Source organism: Strongylocentrotus purpuratus, unplaced genomic scaffold, assembly GCF_000002235.5.
Source record: "Strongylocentrotus purpuratus isolate Spur 01 unplaced genomic scaffold, Spur_5.0 spur5_scaffold_9, whole genome shotgun sequence".
Classification (NCBI taxonomy): domain Eukaryota; kingdom Metazoa; phylum Echinodermata; class Echinoidea; order Camarodonta; family Strongylocentrotidae; genus Strongylocentrotus; species Strongylocentrotus purpuratus.
Genome location: NW_022145615.1, coordinates 7,842,965 through 7,856,209, shown reverse-complemented (window position 1 = coordinate 7,856,209; position 13,245 = coordinate 7,842,965). Strand labels below are relative to the sequence as shown.

The following is a 13,245-nucleotide window of genomic DNA, read 5'->3' as shown; positions in this document are numbered from 1 at the left end:
AAATATTGAATGATCTGTAAACTATTTAGATAATTGCAACAGATGTTTGGTGTATTGAATGCTCGCATACCTGATATAATTTTTAATTTAATATTTTAGAAAACATGTATGTGCATATCATAAATTATTGAAATATAATCACACAGGAAAGCTTTGGAAAAAAAACGGAAAAAAAGGCCCGTGTATAGTCTATAGAAATGTCTCTAAATTAAAACTTATTTCATAGATGTCGTTGAACTAAGATTCATAATAAATGTTACGGAGAGAGCCTAGTAAAACAATAGTGGTCTTTTATTCAAAATGATAAAGCATAATGTGTGCGGCGCTGTGGCTTAGTTGGTAAAGCGCCTGTCTAGTAAACAGGAGATCCCCGGTTCAAATCCGGGCAGTGCCTTTTTTTTGTGGTCAATTTTTGGAAGTATTACAGAATGGAACAACCCCTCAGAATATCACTGGAACTATCCCAAAGTATCCGTTTTGTAGTAGGAAAGGAATTAATCTGGTTAAGTATCTTTTCATATTTGCCATATATTTTAACTATCAGACCATGCTATACGACTAATTCTGTCTTCCAGAAATGTAAATTTATCAACCTCTTATTTTGCTTCATACTAGTTCACCTTTATGTTCATAGCAGAAATGTAGGCCTCAAAGACATCTAACATTTTAGGGGGGTGGGGGTATCGAAACAAAGAATCAGCGGATGATGAACTCGAGTACTATTCCTAAAATAATTGACCGGGTAATGCATTGGCCTGAGCCCCGTCTTATAAAGGGTTGCGATTAATCCGTATTAGGTCCTCTAATCAATCGCAAGTTTGCATTCCCCTATCCCTTGGGTGCATAGTTACGATTAGTATCGATCGCAAATAAGATGCGGCCCAGGTGTGGTGTTTGTGGTCAGTGACATGCATGTAGTGGGGCAGCCCCTGCACCCCCCCCCCCCTGCAAATGATATATAACGATACTAGGGTGTATGAACCCTAACAAGGCCGGGGAGCCATTACCCCCCCCCCCCCCCTCCCCCTCCCCCACATCCACAATTGTTCTGATTGTTCGGGAACGCATACGGATGATCTGTAAACTATTTAGATAACTGCAATAGATGTTTGGTGTATTGAATGCTCGCATGCCTGATATAATTTTTTAATTCAATCTTTTAGGTTTTTAGGCCTATATGGAAAACAATGTGCATATCATAAATTATTGAAATATAATCATACAGGAAAGCTTTAAAACAAAACGAAAAGAAAGGCTCGTGCATATAGAAATGTATGTAAATTACAACTTATTTCATATAGATGTCGTTGAACTAAGATTCAAAATAAATATTATGGAGAAAGCCTAGTAAATCAAGATTGGACTTTGATTCGAAATGATAAAACATATTGTGTGCGGCGCTGTGGCTTAGTTGGTAAAGCGCCTGTCTAGTAAACAGGAGATCCCCGGTTCAAATCCGGGCAGTGCCTCTTTTGTGGTCAATTTTTGGAAGTATTAAAGAATGGAACAACCCCTCAGGGAATCACTGGAACAATCCAAAAGAATCTTTCTTGTAGCAGGAAAGGAAACCGGAATTAATCTTGTTAAGAATCTACTCATATTTGTCAGATATTTTAACTGGCATGATCTACATGTACGATTAATTCTGGCTGTGTGAATCGAAGCGAACTACACAGCAATCTCAACTTTTAAACCATTGCAAGAGAAAATCATTCTGGCCAGCGATATTCACCCTCTTATTTTGCTTCTTAATTCACTTATACAGTCTTCATAGCAGAATTGTAGGCCTATATCTAACAACTTCAAATCAAAGACATCTAACATCAGTCTTTTTAGGGGGAAGGTGTTATCGAAACAATCGATTACTATTGGAAGGAGTTTGGCCTGAGCCCCGTCTTATAAAGAGTTGCGATTATTTCCAAACCAGCCGTATTAAGTTCTCTAATCAATCGCGAGTTTGCAGTCCTCTACGCATAGTTGCGATAGATATCGATAGCAAATAAGTTGCGCTTAATATCATTAAATTTTTGTTGTTGATATTGTACACCTGTTATATTTAGACCGCACACTTACAGGCTCTGGGGGGTGTTTCACAAAGATCTTAAGTCGAACTTAACTCTAAGTTGGACTTAAAAATTATGGAGAGCCATTTGTAACCTTAAGATAAAATATATTCAAAAGCGAAAATTGAAGTATTTTAGACTTTTTATATATTTCGCATCAAAATCAAGACATCTCTTAGATAATAAAAAATATGAATGATTTGAATCAACGTTTTATGCCATTTAAAATAACTTTTACAAAATAGTTTCATAGATGCTAATGGCTTTCAATGATTGCATCCCCTGGTTTAATAAGACGGGGGCCCAGGTGTGTGTTTGTGGTCAGTGACGTCACGGTGCATATATGGGACAGCCCCTTTACTCCCCCTGCAAACGATTATAGCGATACTAGGTTGTATATAGCGATAGAAAGAGAGAGAGAGAGAGAGAGAGAGAGAGAGAGAGAGAGAGAGAGAGAGAGAGAGAGAGAGAAAAAGAGAGAGAGAGAGAGAGCCTGGAGAGAGAGAGAGAGAGAGAGAGAGAGAGAGAGAGAGAAGAGAGGGAGAGAGAGCGGATAGGTGAAAACATGATTCAACACTCAGCCCTCCTCCCCTTCCGTCAAACGTGTTATTGCATTCCATTTTAAAGAATCACCTACCTAGGTAATCTACCTATGAAGTTAAAAAAACCTTTGGGTACTTTCTTATCCGTCAAGCGAGATTATGCCCGTAGTTTGATTTATCAAGTTACTGTTAATATTTTCCATACCGTGTTTAAAATAAAAACACAATAAAAATGAAAATGTAAACTGCATACATTGTACGTTGTCAAGGCTACCCCAGCCTCCCCCCCCCCCCCCGACTACCGCTGGTGCCCAAAGTCGCCTTAGTTATTTGCACTGTTTTCTGAGAAATATTTTCTTCATGCACTATAATGTTGTCGGACTGAGTTGCCTATGGGCGTACGAGCCGGGGATTATGTGGTTACAGCCCCCTCCCCCTCCCAGTACATTTCAGCAACATTTTTATCTCATATCATGTTTTTTTTTTATAGTTATAGTACATTTTTGATGACGAAATAACGGTATAACTATATACGACAATTTAGATATTTTGGGGGGCTTGCTTGTATACCATTAAAGGAGCTATATCGATGGGATCAGGGGCACATGAACAGGCACGTAGCCACGGGGGGGGGCATTGGGGGCACGTGCCCCACAAAATGTCCAAGATCGATTGAACTTTTTTAGACCCCTTTTTTGACCTCGATCGATTACATGTTTGTGCCCCCCCCCCCCTCCCCCAACATCAAACTCTGGCTACGTGCCTGCACATGAACAATGTTTATGCCCGAAAATCTTTTAAAACATAAAAAGGGGGATATTTCCACATACGGTCTAAAATGGGATATTAGAATACTGGTACGAAAACAATTTATTTAAGAGGTCGGTACTTAACGGGAAGATATCTGCAACGTCAATCTGCAAATCAAGAAAGAAGAAGAAGAAGAAGAAGAAGAAGAAGAAGAAGAAGAAGAAGAAGAAGAAGAAGAAGAAGAAGAAAAAGAAGAAGAAAAAAAAGGAAAAAAAAGAAGAAGGAGCCACAGTTCTTTGTGTAACAGTCGAATACAACATTATGATGGGTTTTTAAAAGGCCAAAAGGGCATGTTCATGTTACCCTCAAACTTCTTTCATAGACTTTTCAAAGTTTATGTGAGCCCTCTATTGACTAATCCTTTACAGTCGAAACAAGGCGAAGTTGGTTTCTCAATTTGAGCTACCAGAAAACTAGGTCATATTCCAAATTTTTACTCCAGGTTACCCTTTAAGTCATTTCTTTAGACCAGCAAGATGTTCCTGAATATCATATATCGTCAGATGTCGTCTTCACATCAGACATTTGTGAGGTAAATACATGTTGAAGTCCATATCAGTCCCATACGTTAATAATTTTGTTTGCAAATCTAGTATTTAGTAATTTAGTGTGCAACGTAGTCATGGTAGTCGTAGTACTGCTACTGTTTGTTTATCGTTATAAAATCAATAAGTGATATACAAACCTGTTAAACAGTTAGGTATTTTTCTATAAATGTAAGGAATTGTATAAAAAGGAGTGAAGTCTGAAGAATTAAAAGTATAAAACTCTAATTAGATCTAAAGAAGGTTGAGTTCTGGGAAGAGGTGAAAAATAATTTATGAGCATTGCTCATTCTTATTTAGACCGAATTTTCCGTCTCTTTCGTTCGTTAGCCTCTTATTGGGGTAGGGTCGGCTCTCTCTTTAGAGACGGAAGCCGTTTATACACATGTCCTTGCTAACGCCACGGCCAGTTCTGGTCGTAGCGTTTTGCCCCCAAAATCCCCCAAAATGTCATTTTACCTCGAGCATGTTATATTGTAAATTAGGCCTAGGCTATAATAAATCAGTTCCACTTACCAACTTGACTGAAATAATCAGTTTAATAGTCCCTTTTTAGGAAATTATGGGTCAAAATCGGAATCCATGTTGAAAAAGATTTTCAAAATGGATTTCGATTTTGACCCATAATTTCCTAAAAAGGGACTATTAAACTGATTATTTCAGTCAAGTTGGTAAGTGGAACTGATTTATTATAGCCTAGGCCTAATTTACAATATAACATGCTCGAGGTAAAATGACATTTTGGGGGATTTTGGGGGCAAAACGCTACGACCAGAACTGGCCGTGGCGTTAGCAAGGACATGTGTATAAACGGCTTCCGTCTCTAAAGAGAGAGCCGACCCTACCCCAATAAGAGGCTAACGAACGAAAGAGACGGAAAATTCGGTCTAATTCTTATTATACAAGTGTGGAAGAACATCAGTTAAGACATGTTCCCTGAAAAGCATGGCTCTTCAAATGCCTTCATATTCTAAATATGCATGTAACATCGTAAAAATCGGGGGGGGGGGGCGGCTTTTTACGTCACGTGTTCGTGTAGTCCCATATACATCTTTCTGTGCAAGTGTTTGTAACTTTACCAAGACTTGGCCAAATTTCTTATCATTTTGACGATTCCAGAACCTTGCAATACACACAAATTCTTATATGCTAGATGATCAACCTTTTCTGGTCGGTTCCACACTGTTTCTTTCACAATGCAATCGCATGACCAGAACTCAACTTCATCTTTAAGCCTGCCCAACGCGACGGATCCGGATCCCATGTTTACTTAAGGGATATTTTGGCGCTAGTTCAGAAGTCTATCCAAAATTTGACCCGTAACTCCGGCGTGGAGATAGACCCCCTACCCTGCTAAAACATATCCAGGCGCTAGTTCAGAAGTCTATCCAAAATTTGACCCATGCCGGAGTTACGGGTCAAATTTTGGATAGACTTCTGAACTAGCGCGATATTTTTGTTAAAAATGGGACCCATGTTCAGGGATTTGTTTGGTGAAAAAGTGACCCATTAGAGCGGCACATCCCTGTATGTCTTAATATGTGAGTAACACTCTTGGGGGTGAGTACTAGAATGGGTCCTTTATTCTTTCTTTTTTTAAATACTTTTTCTCCGTCTTTTTTGTTGTTGTTCACCAAATGAGTATAGTAGATCTGCATTTTTAATCTTTGATTTTGAAATTATTGTTAAGTATTTTGATAAACTAACCAGATGCAATCTCTGCCCCCCGCCCCTCTCTCTCTCTCTCTCTCTCTCTCTGATCTCTGATCATTTTCCTATGTTTTAGATTACTGAGTAACAGTTCAACAATGCCTGCTATGATGGCTTGCACAAAGATGCCATTCCAGTCTTCTCCATCTCTAGCAAACCAATGTCGATCCCTGCACTCCACCACTAATTCACATGCCTGCCTATGGTCAGCTCCTCAACAGAATGGTGCATCATCACTCCTCAGACAATCAGCAAATGCCATTGCATTGCAGCAGCCAAGCAGAGGGAAAGCCAGAGGGAACGAGTACCAGCCAAGCAACAGGAAGAGGAAAACAAAGCATGGCTTCCACAAGAGAATGAAAACCCAGGGAGGAATAGGGACCATCTGGAGGAGATTGCTAAAGGGGCGGAGACTCTTATCCCATTAGGAGAGCACAGACACTGTAATGGACACATTAGTTGCAGATATGCAGATCATGCATAGATCATGCATTTGTCATGAAACACATCATGAATACATTTGACTATGTAGTTGATACAGGCCAGTGAAATGTGTTCGATTAAGCGTGTAGGTCATAAATATGTATCATAAAAAGTTTCTCAAGCGTGGGTATATAGAGGGCATCACACAGATGTACGCACAGGAGCGTAAAACCCATTGGCTCAATGTTATGTAGTCATCGCCATGTTGCCTACTTCACGAACGACTATATACCCACGCAAGAACAACCTCAATATGGACTACATGTATTTACCAAAGTTGGGAGTTTCTTGCTCATAAATACATGTAAAGAATTCAGAAATGGAAATTTAAAGTTATTGATGTTTCTGTACCCTCTTTGTTGCATCTTCTGGATAGAACCTGTATGACTCTAGTTGTTTGATTCCAGAGATTCTTGCAACAGGCTACATGTACATTAGATGTACCTAGAATTGGCACAACATTACTGCGGGAGGTCGTTGCTTGAAACCTTTGGAAAGATGGTCAGTCTTAGCTTTGTCTGTTATGTACTAACTGTTGCATAAAGATCAAGCCAGGGCCAACCTTTTTGACAAATTTTGAAATTATGATACTGACACCATCTGTTTCTCTGGAATGCATTTGAGTCTTTATCAAAGTTTATTGTATTTTGGGATAAGTGGTGTTTGAAATGACATAAAATATATGTTAAAATGGCCATCCAAAATCTTTAATAACAGATGGCAAGGTAAACAAGAGTGCAAGCCCCTCTGAGATGATGTGGGATGTCATTATTGTGTAATTCCCTGCTTACTTGATTTATGCCAGTATCATAGGCAGTTACTTCTGCCGATGAATGGTCAACAATTATTTCAGTTGCATCTAAAGAGATGCAATGTGTGAAGTTGTTGCTCTTTTTTCTTTCTTTTTTTCTTTCTTTTTTTCTTGTAGTCAAAATGGTGCAAAGTGCTATCAAAACATTGAATGATGACAATATATTGCAGATAATTTTTTGATCATGTACTTAATGTGTATCAATTCCTTATTATTGGTCTTAATATAGATTCTCATAGAACCGAAAGAGAGAGATACATGTATGAGTTAAGAGATGAGAGAAAGTAATGGAAATGAGAGATATGTGAGAACTGAAAACGCGCAAGGGGAGGAGGCTTTGGACAAAAAGAAGTGTACAGAACGCAGAGGTGGATAGGTGTACTATATTGTGTGGATGTATTGTGGTGATACAGGGTTATTGCCCTTGTGGCTCCGACTCCCAGCAGATGGAGACGAACCGGATAATACATAAAGAACATTATATACCTCACTTAAGAAATCCAGCCATCTGATTGGTCGAATTGCATTCATAAACTTCAACTGTTCCTGTAAAATTCCCGGTAACCATGCTTAAAATATTTCAATATTTTTAATAACCATGGTTATTAAAAAAATAGGTCAGTCTCCATGGTTACCCCATAGGTTTACATGTTAAAAAATGGTTTGAGCGATGGAGGATACCATACGTGTGCGAAAAATTGGTCGGCAATTTCAATACAATTGAATCTCGATCGATCTTACCGACAATTTTATCTTGCATTGTTGACATGAAGACGAAAATTAACTCTCAAAAACAAAAAAACAACATCTGCCGATAGATCTTGATCTAAGTTCGTGCCAATATGCATTGCAAAAGTAAAAGAAGGGTCCGTTTCATGGAGCTTTTGCGAAGCATCCCTCACGCGGAGCCGTTTTCAATCCATTTTAATGTATATATTGGAGAAAACTGCCAAGCATGTTAACGGCGCGCGATAGCCGAGTGGTCTAAGCGTTGGTTTTCGATACACCTCTTGTTGTACGCAAGAGTTCGAATCCCGTCTTCGACAAAAATGTAAATTATTTTTTATTTTTTATTTTTTAGTCTATTTTTTTTCGGCATATAAAAGTATTAATGACTGCTTTAATATTCGAGAAATAGTTGTTTTCATCCGCTCTCCGAAAGGTTACAATTGGGCTATTCCCCTCGGCAAGCCTCGGGGAATAGCACAATTCTAACCTTCCCTTGAGCGTAATAAAACAACTATTTCTCTCAAAGCCCAGGTCGAAATTCCATTAGGATCCGATCCTATTGGACCATCAGAAACCATTAGAGCTACTGGTGTCTAATGGTTTCAATAGGGAAAGTGAAATGATGGACCCACAGAAACCATTAGAAAATATCTATTGGACCAACACAAACCATTAGAAAATATCTATTAGACCAACACAAACCCACAGAAAGAAATGCTGATGGACCAACAGAAAGCTTCTATTGGACCAGCATCCACCCATGTCTTCTATGGGTTTCTGTTGGTCCATTAGATATTTTCTTCTATGATGGGTTTCTGTTGGTCCATTAGATATTTTCTATGGGTTCCTGTTGGTCCATTAGAGATCTTTCTATGGGTTTCTAATGGTCCCATATTCTGAATTCCCTATTGAAATCAATAATCCAATGGCTTCTTTTGGTAAATCAATAATGATAAATCAAAACCGACTTTAGCAACTGTCCACCAAAAAAAGTATATTCTAATCTAAATTGCATTAACTTCATCACATAGATCATTTGAAGTGAGTTTAAGAATATCTTTTATTTTAAATGAAGGCTTGTACTATTTTATATAATAAACATACATGAATTGTTTGTTGGTTAGTAATCATTATAATCAATATATCTATTGCTAAAACGTGAATGAAATTGTAACATGATTAAACATATAGATCAAGATCTAATCGATTGGTCATTAGTTGCCGAAAGAAACTAAAAATCACAAAATTGATGTACATTATCACAAGTTGCTTAACAAATTATGATAAATGTAATTTTCTTTGAACACGTATAAAGTAATCATGAATATGCATGAGATAGATTTTGCTGTTGGTTTCTATTGGTTTCTATTGGTCCCATTGGGTTCTATTGGTCTCATTGGTTTTCTATTGGTCCTATTGGTCCTATTGGTCCTATTGGTCCTATTGGTCCTATCGGTCTTATTGGTTTCTATTGGTCCTATTGGTTTCTATTGGTCCTATTGGTTTCTATTTCTATTGGTTTCTATGGGTGCTATTGGTTTCTATTGGTTTCTGATGGTTTGAATGGTCTCTATTGGATTCAATTCTATGGGTCCAACAGAAACCAATAGACTCCAACAGAAACCATTAGAGACCAATAGAATTTTTCTAATGGTCTCTATTGGTCTCTATAGGATTTTCGACCTGGGAGCAGTCAGTAATACTATAATGTAGGGTCACTAGACATTTGCTGCAGGTTATGCCATCAAAGAGACAGGTTTATGGGGAGGGTTGCTATGGGGGTTTATAGCCAAGATTAGGTAATGTAGTGTTTAGTCCAAAGTTAAACGGATAGTTGAGTTCTGTTGCAGAGGGCGCTACACACAAAAAAAATTGTGAGATAATGAAAAACCCGAGTGTCAAATTTAAAAGAACATAATATTTAAATGAAAAAATCCTCTTTGTTTGATCAAAATCGGCTCAGAGACGGCTGAAATATAATGATTTCTAATACTTGTGTTCCACCACAAATCTTATTAGATATTTTGAAAAATTTGAAAAAACAGTTGGAAAAATGAAATTACGCCTTTTACGTCGTATTTCAACCAATGCCGATGTTGGCTTTTTTGTTGGCATTTTCGTGTTACTTATATTACCCACAATTAGCCGGCGCATGTATTTTTTTTAAAATTAAATAATTAATCAATGGTCACCATGTTTTTTTGAAAGTGGAGCTGAATTGGTATGATCGTGTTGGCCAAATTTCACACATTTTGGAGTCTAAAATTACCTTCCTAGCATTTTTAGGTTCTAAAAGGGCACTATAAATGTCATGGATAAGAATAAGAGCAATAACTATGCACTTTGAAGGCATTTGCGGTCTGAAAACAGAACTCAACTATCCCTTTAATGTTTAAAATTTCCCATTTGTTAGTGGATAGTTTGTGTAATAGACTGCAGAGTAACCACCTCCGTAGCATGTGTTTAAGAACCCAATAAACTTGTCACGACTGATGGCGAAAGGTATGCCATCAATTAGGTTGTCTTCACCACTTAGAACATTCTTCCTACGCTCTACACACAATCCACATTCTTTAATGCTTTAACACACGAGTTTGAATGAATATATGCATTTATTACAAAATTCTGGGAATGACAAAAGACCAATAGCCATCATATATCAATGCACTACATGTGCAGGTATGCAAACAGAACTACAATGTATTAGGAACAGAATGAAAGATTTTTGTGAAATCAATAGAATGTTGCGTGTAATTAATGTCACAAACTAATTACTATCAAACATTTGTTATGGAAGAAAAAATAGAATGAAGCATAAACAGAAGGAATTCAAACAAATCCCATGACGGTAGTGTCAGCAATTCGCCTACAGGTGTCACGTGTTAAACAAAACACCCCTTATACAATATCAAGTGATTAGGAAATAATTCAACACTGAATACCCAATGTAGTGGTGAACTTTCATAAGAAAATCTAGAAAATCTGTTAATCTAGAATGACCAGAATATTGCATAGTGCATACAGCACATCATGCACAGTGTGCTAGCGTCGAGGGAAATAGTATGAACACTTTTTTTATACCTACAACACATGCCTAGAGTCCCTGTTTGATAGGGTGGAAGAGTTGTTTTACTAGCCAGGCTGATTGACTTAAATAAAATATCCTGCTAAAACGATTTTGTGTTACTTATCTAGTATATGAATACTTTATTTGAGACCCCCAAAAAAATATTTACAACAAAAATGTATCTTTCTACTGAACAGATGATATATGCCCTTTAAACTTTAATACTAAGGTACATGTACATGAGATTTATAATGCAATTTGTAACATACAAACTTACAAAGAGAGCTTGTTTAATTCATGATACTTTGACTCTCAAAATGGAATATCTTCTCGGAACAATACTTTAGAAGTAGAAAGAAACATAAATTATACTATTTTTCCAAATCTTAATCATGTGATACTATTTCACATTGTATGTGAATATATCTTTACAACTCTACATTTGTAATGAACACAAATGGCATTAGAGTACTTTTACATTTCAGATTAGAAACAAAATTTTCTTATGATTACATGTACTGATATTATGGAAAGCCATGATGTAAAATATTTATTTGTTTGATTATTTACAACATATACAATACATAGCATTGATTCTCCGTATAAATGTAATTTCAAAATGATACAATATTTTTCCTCTTACATATAAATCTATACATGTATACGGTTTCAGCAAAAAGGCCAACATTTGCCCTAAAAATGATATCTATGAAACAACACATGTGCCAAAGTGATACAAAAATGTATGAAAAATATGGGTGCAAATATGAGCATACATTTACAAATCAAATCAAATAATCAACAAACACACACCAAAAATGAAAGAATTCTATCCAGACTTTGTTCATATTAAGGACACTTCAATTATTAGAGATAGCTAAATGTAATGGGAGTGATTTGTGAGGAAGCAAAAAAGTAACCCAATTTCTTTTTTATATATAGATATGCTTCCTGGGAGAAATTTCAAATGTTTAAATGTATTTGTGGCTTACACACAGTAGTAGATGGCAGGTTTGAATCCCGCTGGCTCCAAGATTTTTTCTGATTTTCAATTATAGATCGATCAATTGATCTTATCTACTGGGTGTTCATTTGTATTTCTCCAATATGGTATAGAATAAAACATAATTGTGTCTTAAGTGATTAGCAATGTTTTGATTTATAAAACAATAACAATCATATTAAGTAAACCGCACTGCCCCAATCATGTAGATAAACATACATGAATATATAATACTTCAAGTTAAAATAATCATTACTAATATGTTTATAGAATTTATACAGACAATACTCCATAGACTACGTATTTGCTAAATCCTCTTTTCTCTCACATACATATATGTTTATAAGAAAAATAATGTTCCACCAACCTTTTCATAATTCGAACTCTTCATTGCACACAACTTAAGACATATCCGCAACAACTTTCCATACATTATCATTAAGAAATCACCCTTGAATTGTTCACAATCTAAAGCTCAACATGCACCTGTCCAGGAAGAAACAGTGGATTAATTCAGTTTGAATATAGATGGACAAATCAAACTTTTAACAAAGTTGCTTACAAAAGTAAATTAAGATCACAAGAAGAAAGGTAGTAAGGGAAGCGACAATGCCGTGAGTTCCTTTAAATTAATTCTCCTTCATGATACCCGTCAATTTAAAATCATTTGTGAAATCCTTTCTTTAAGATTACAATGAATTTCTCCCCTTTATCAAGCAGAAAAGGCCTATCAAATTTCTTCCTAACTTTTTGAAAACATTCATTACATAATGAGACAAATAAAATACATGTGACTTTTCATCTACTTCTTACCATGTCAAAATGGTGAATAATACCTCTAACTCCCCGAAAACATATCTACTATATTTAGGCACCAAAAAACATAAATCATAGCTGAGCTCTTCAGACATTGAATACTAAATCCGTTCTTTATTCTTTGTTGAATTATATTCTTAACGTTGCTTTTGATTTTAAGTGACAAGTTTTTTATCAGGGATCACAGATTACCAGCTTTCAACTCATTTGAGGATTTCAACTTTATTTTATTTCTTCATCAAGGGTAGAAGTCCCGAGAAAATGTTTAGATAACCGTGGCAATAGCAACCCTAAGTGCACTTACCAATCACAAATGTACATTTAAATGTTAATAATTTCGCCTGAAATTACAAAGCTTTTCAAAAGCAGTGATGAATTAATAGGAGTATGTATATATGTATATATATATATATACGCCTTTAAATGTTAAACGGTAAGTTTAGACTGATGATCTACAATGATGATGTATTTTATACCATTTTGAACAAAGGCTGAATAAATATAATGCAAACAACTTATTTAAATCTTGCCCAATTGCAAATGCACACTTCAGATACTTATGCATAGCGTAAAACTTATTAGTCAGGACAAGGACAAGGCAAATACAATGGGCCGTATGCATAAAAAGTAGCAATTGCTTGTGCTAGCCTTTTACTTGAATCCGTA

At 36.3% G+C, this 13,245-nt stretch overlaps 2 non-coding genes across 2 annotated transcripts; both read left to right on the top strand.

Annotated features, from left to right (window-relative positions):
- Positions 1 to 321: 321 nt before the first annotated feature.
- On the top strand, positions 322 to 394 carry TRNAT-AGU. The gene has a single exon. It is a non-coding gene; the product is annotated as a tRNA-Thr (tRNA).
- Positions 395 to 1,396: 1,002 nt separating this feature from the next.
- On the top strand, positions 1,397 to 1,469 carry TRNAT-AGU. Its single transcript has one exon. It is a non-coding gene; the product is annotated as a tRNA-Thr (tRNA).
- The last annotated feature ends 11,776 nt before the right edge of the window (positions 1,470 to 13,245 follow it).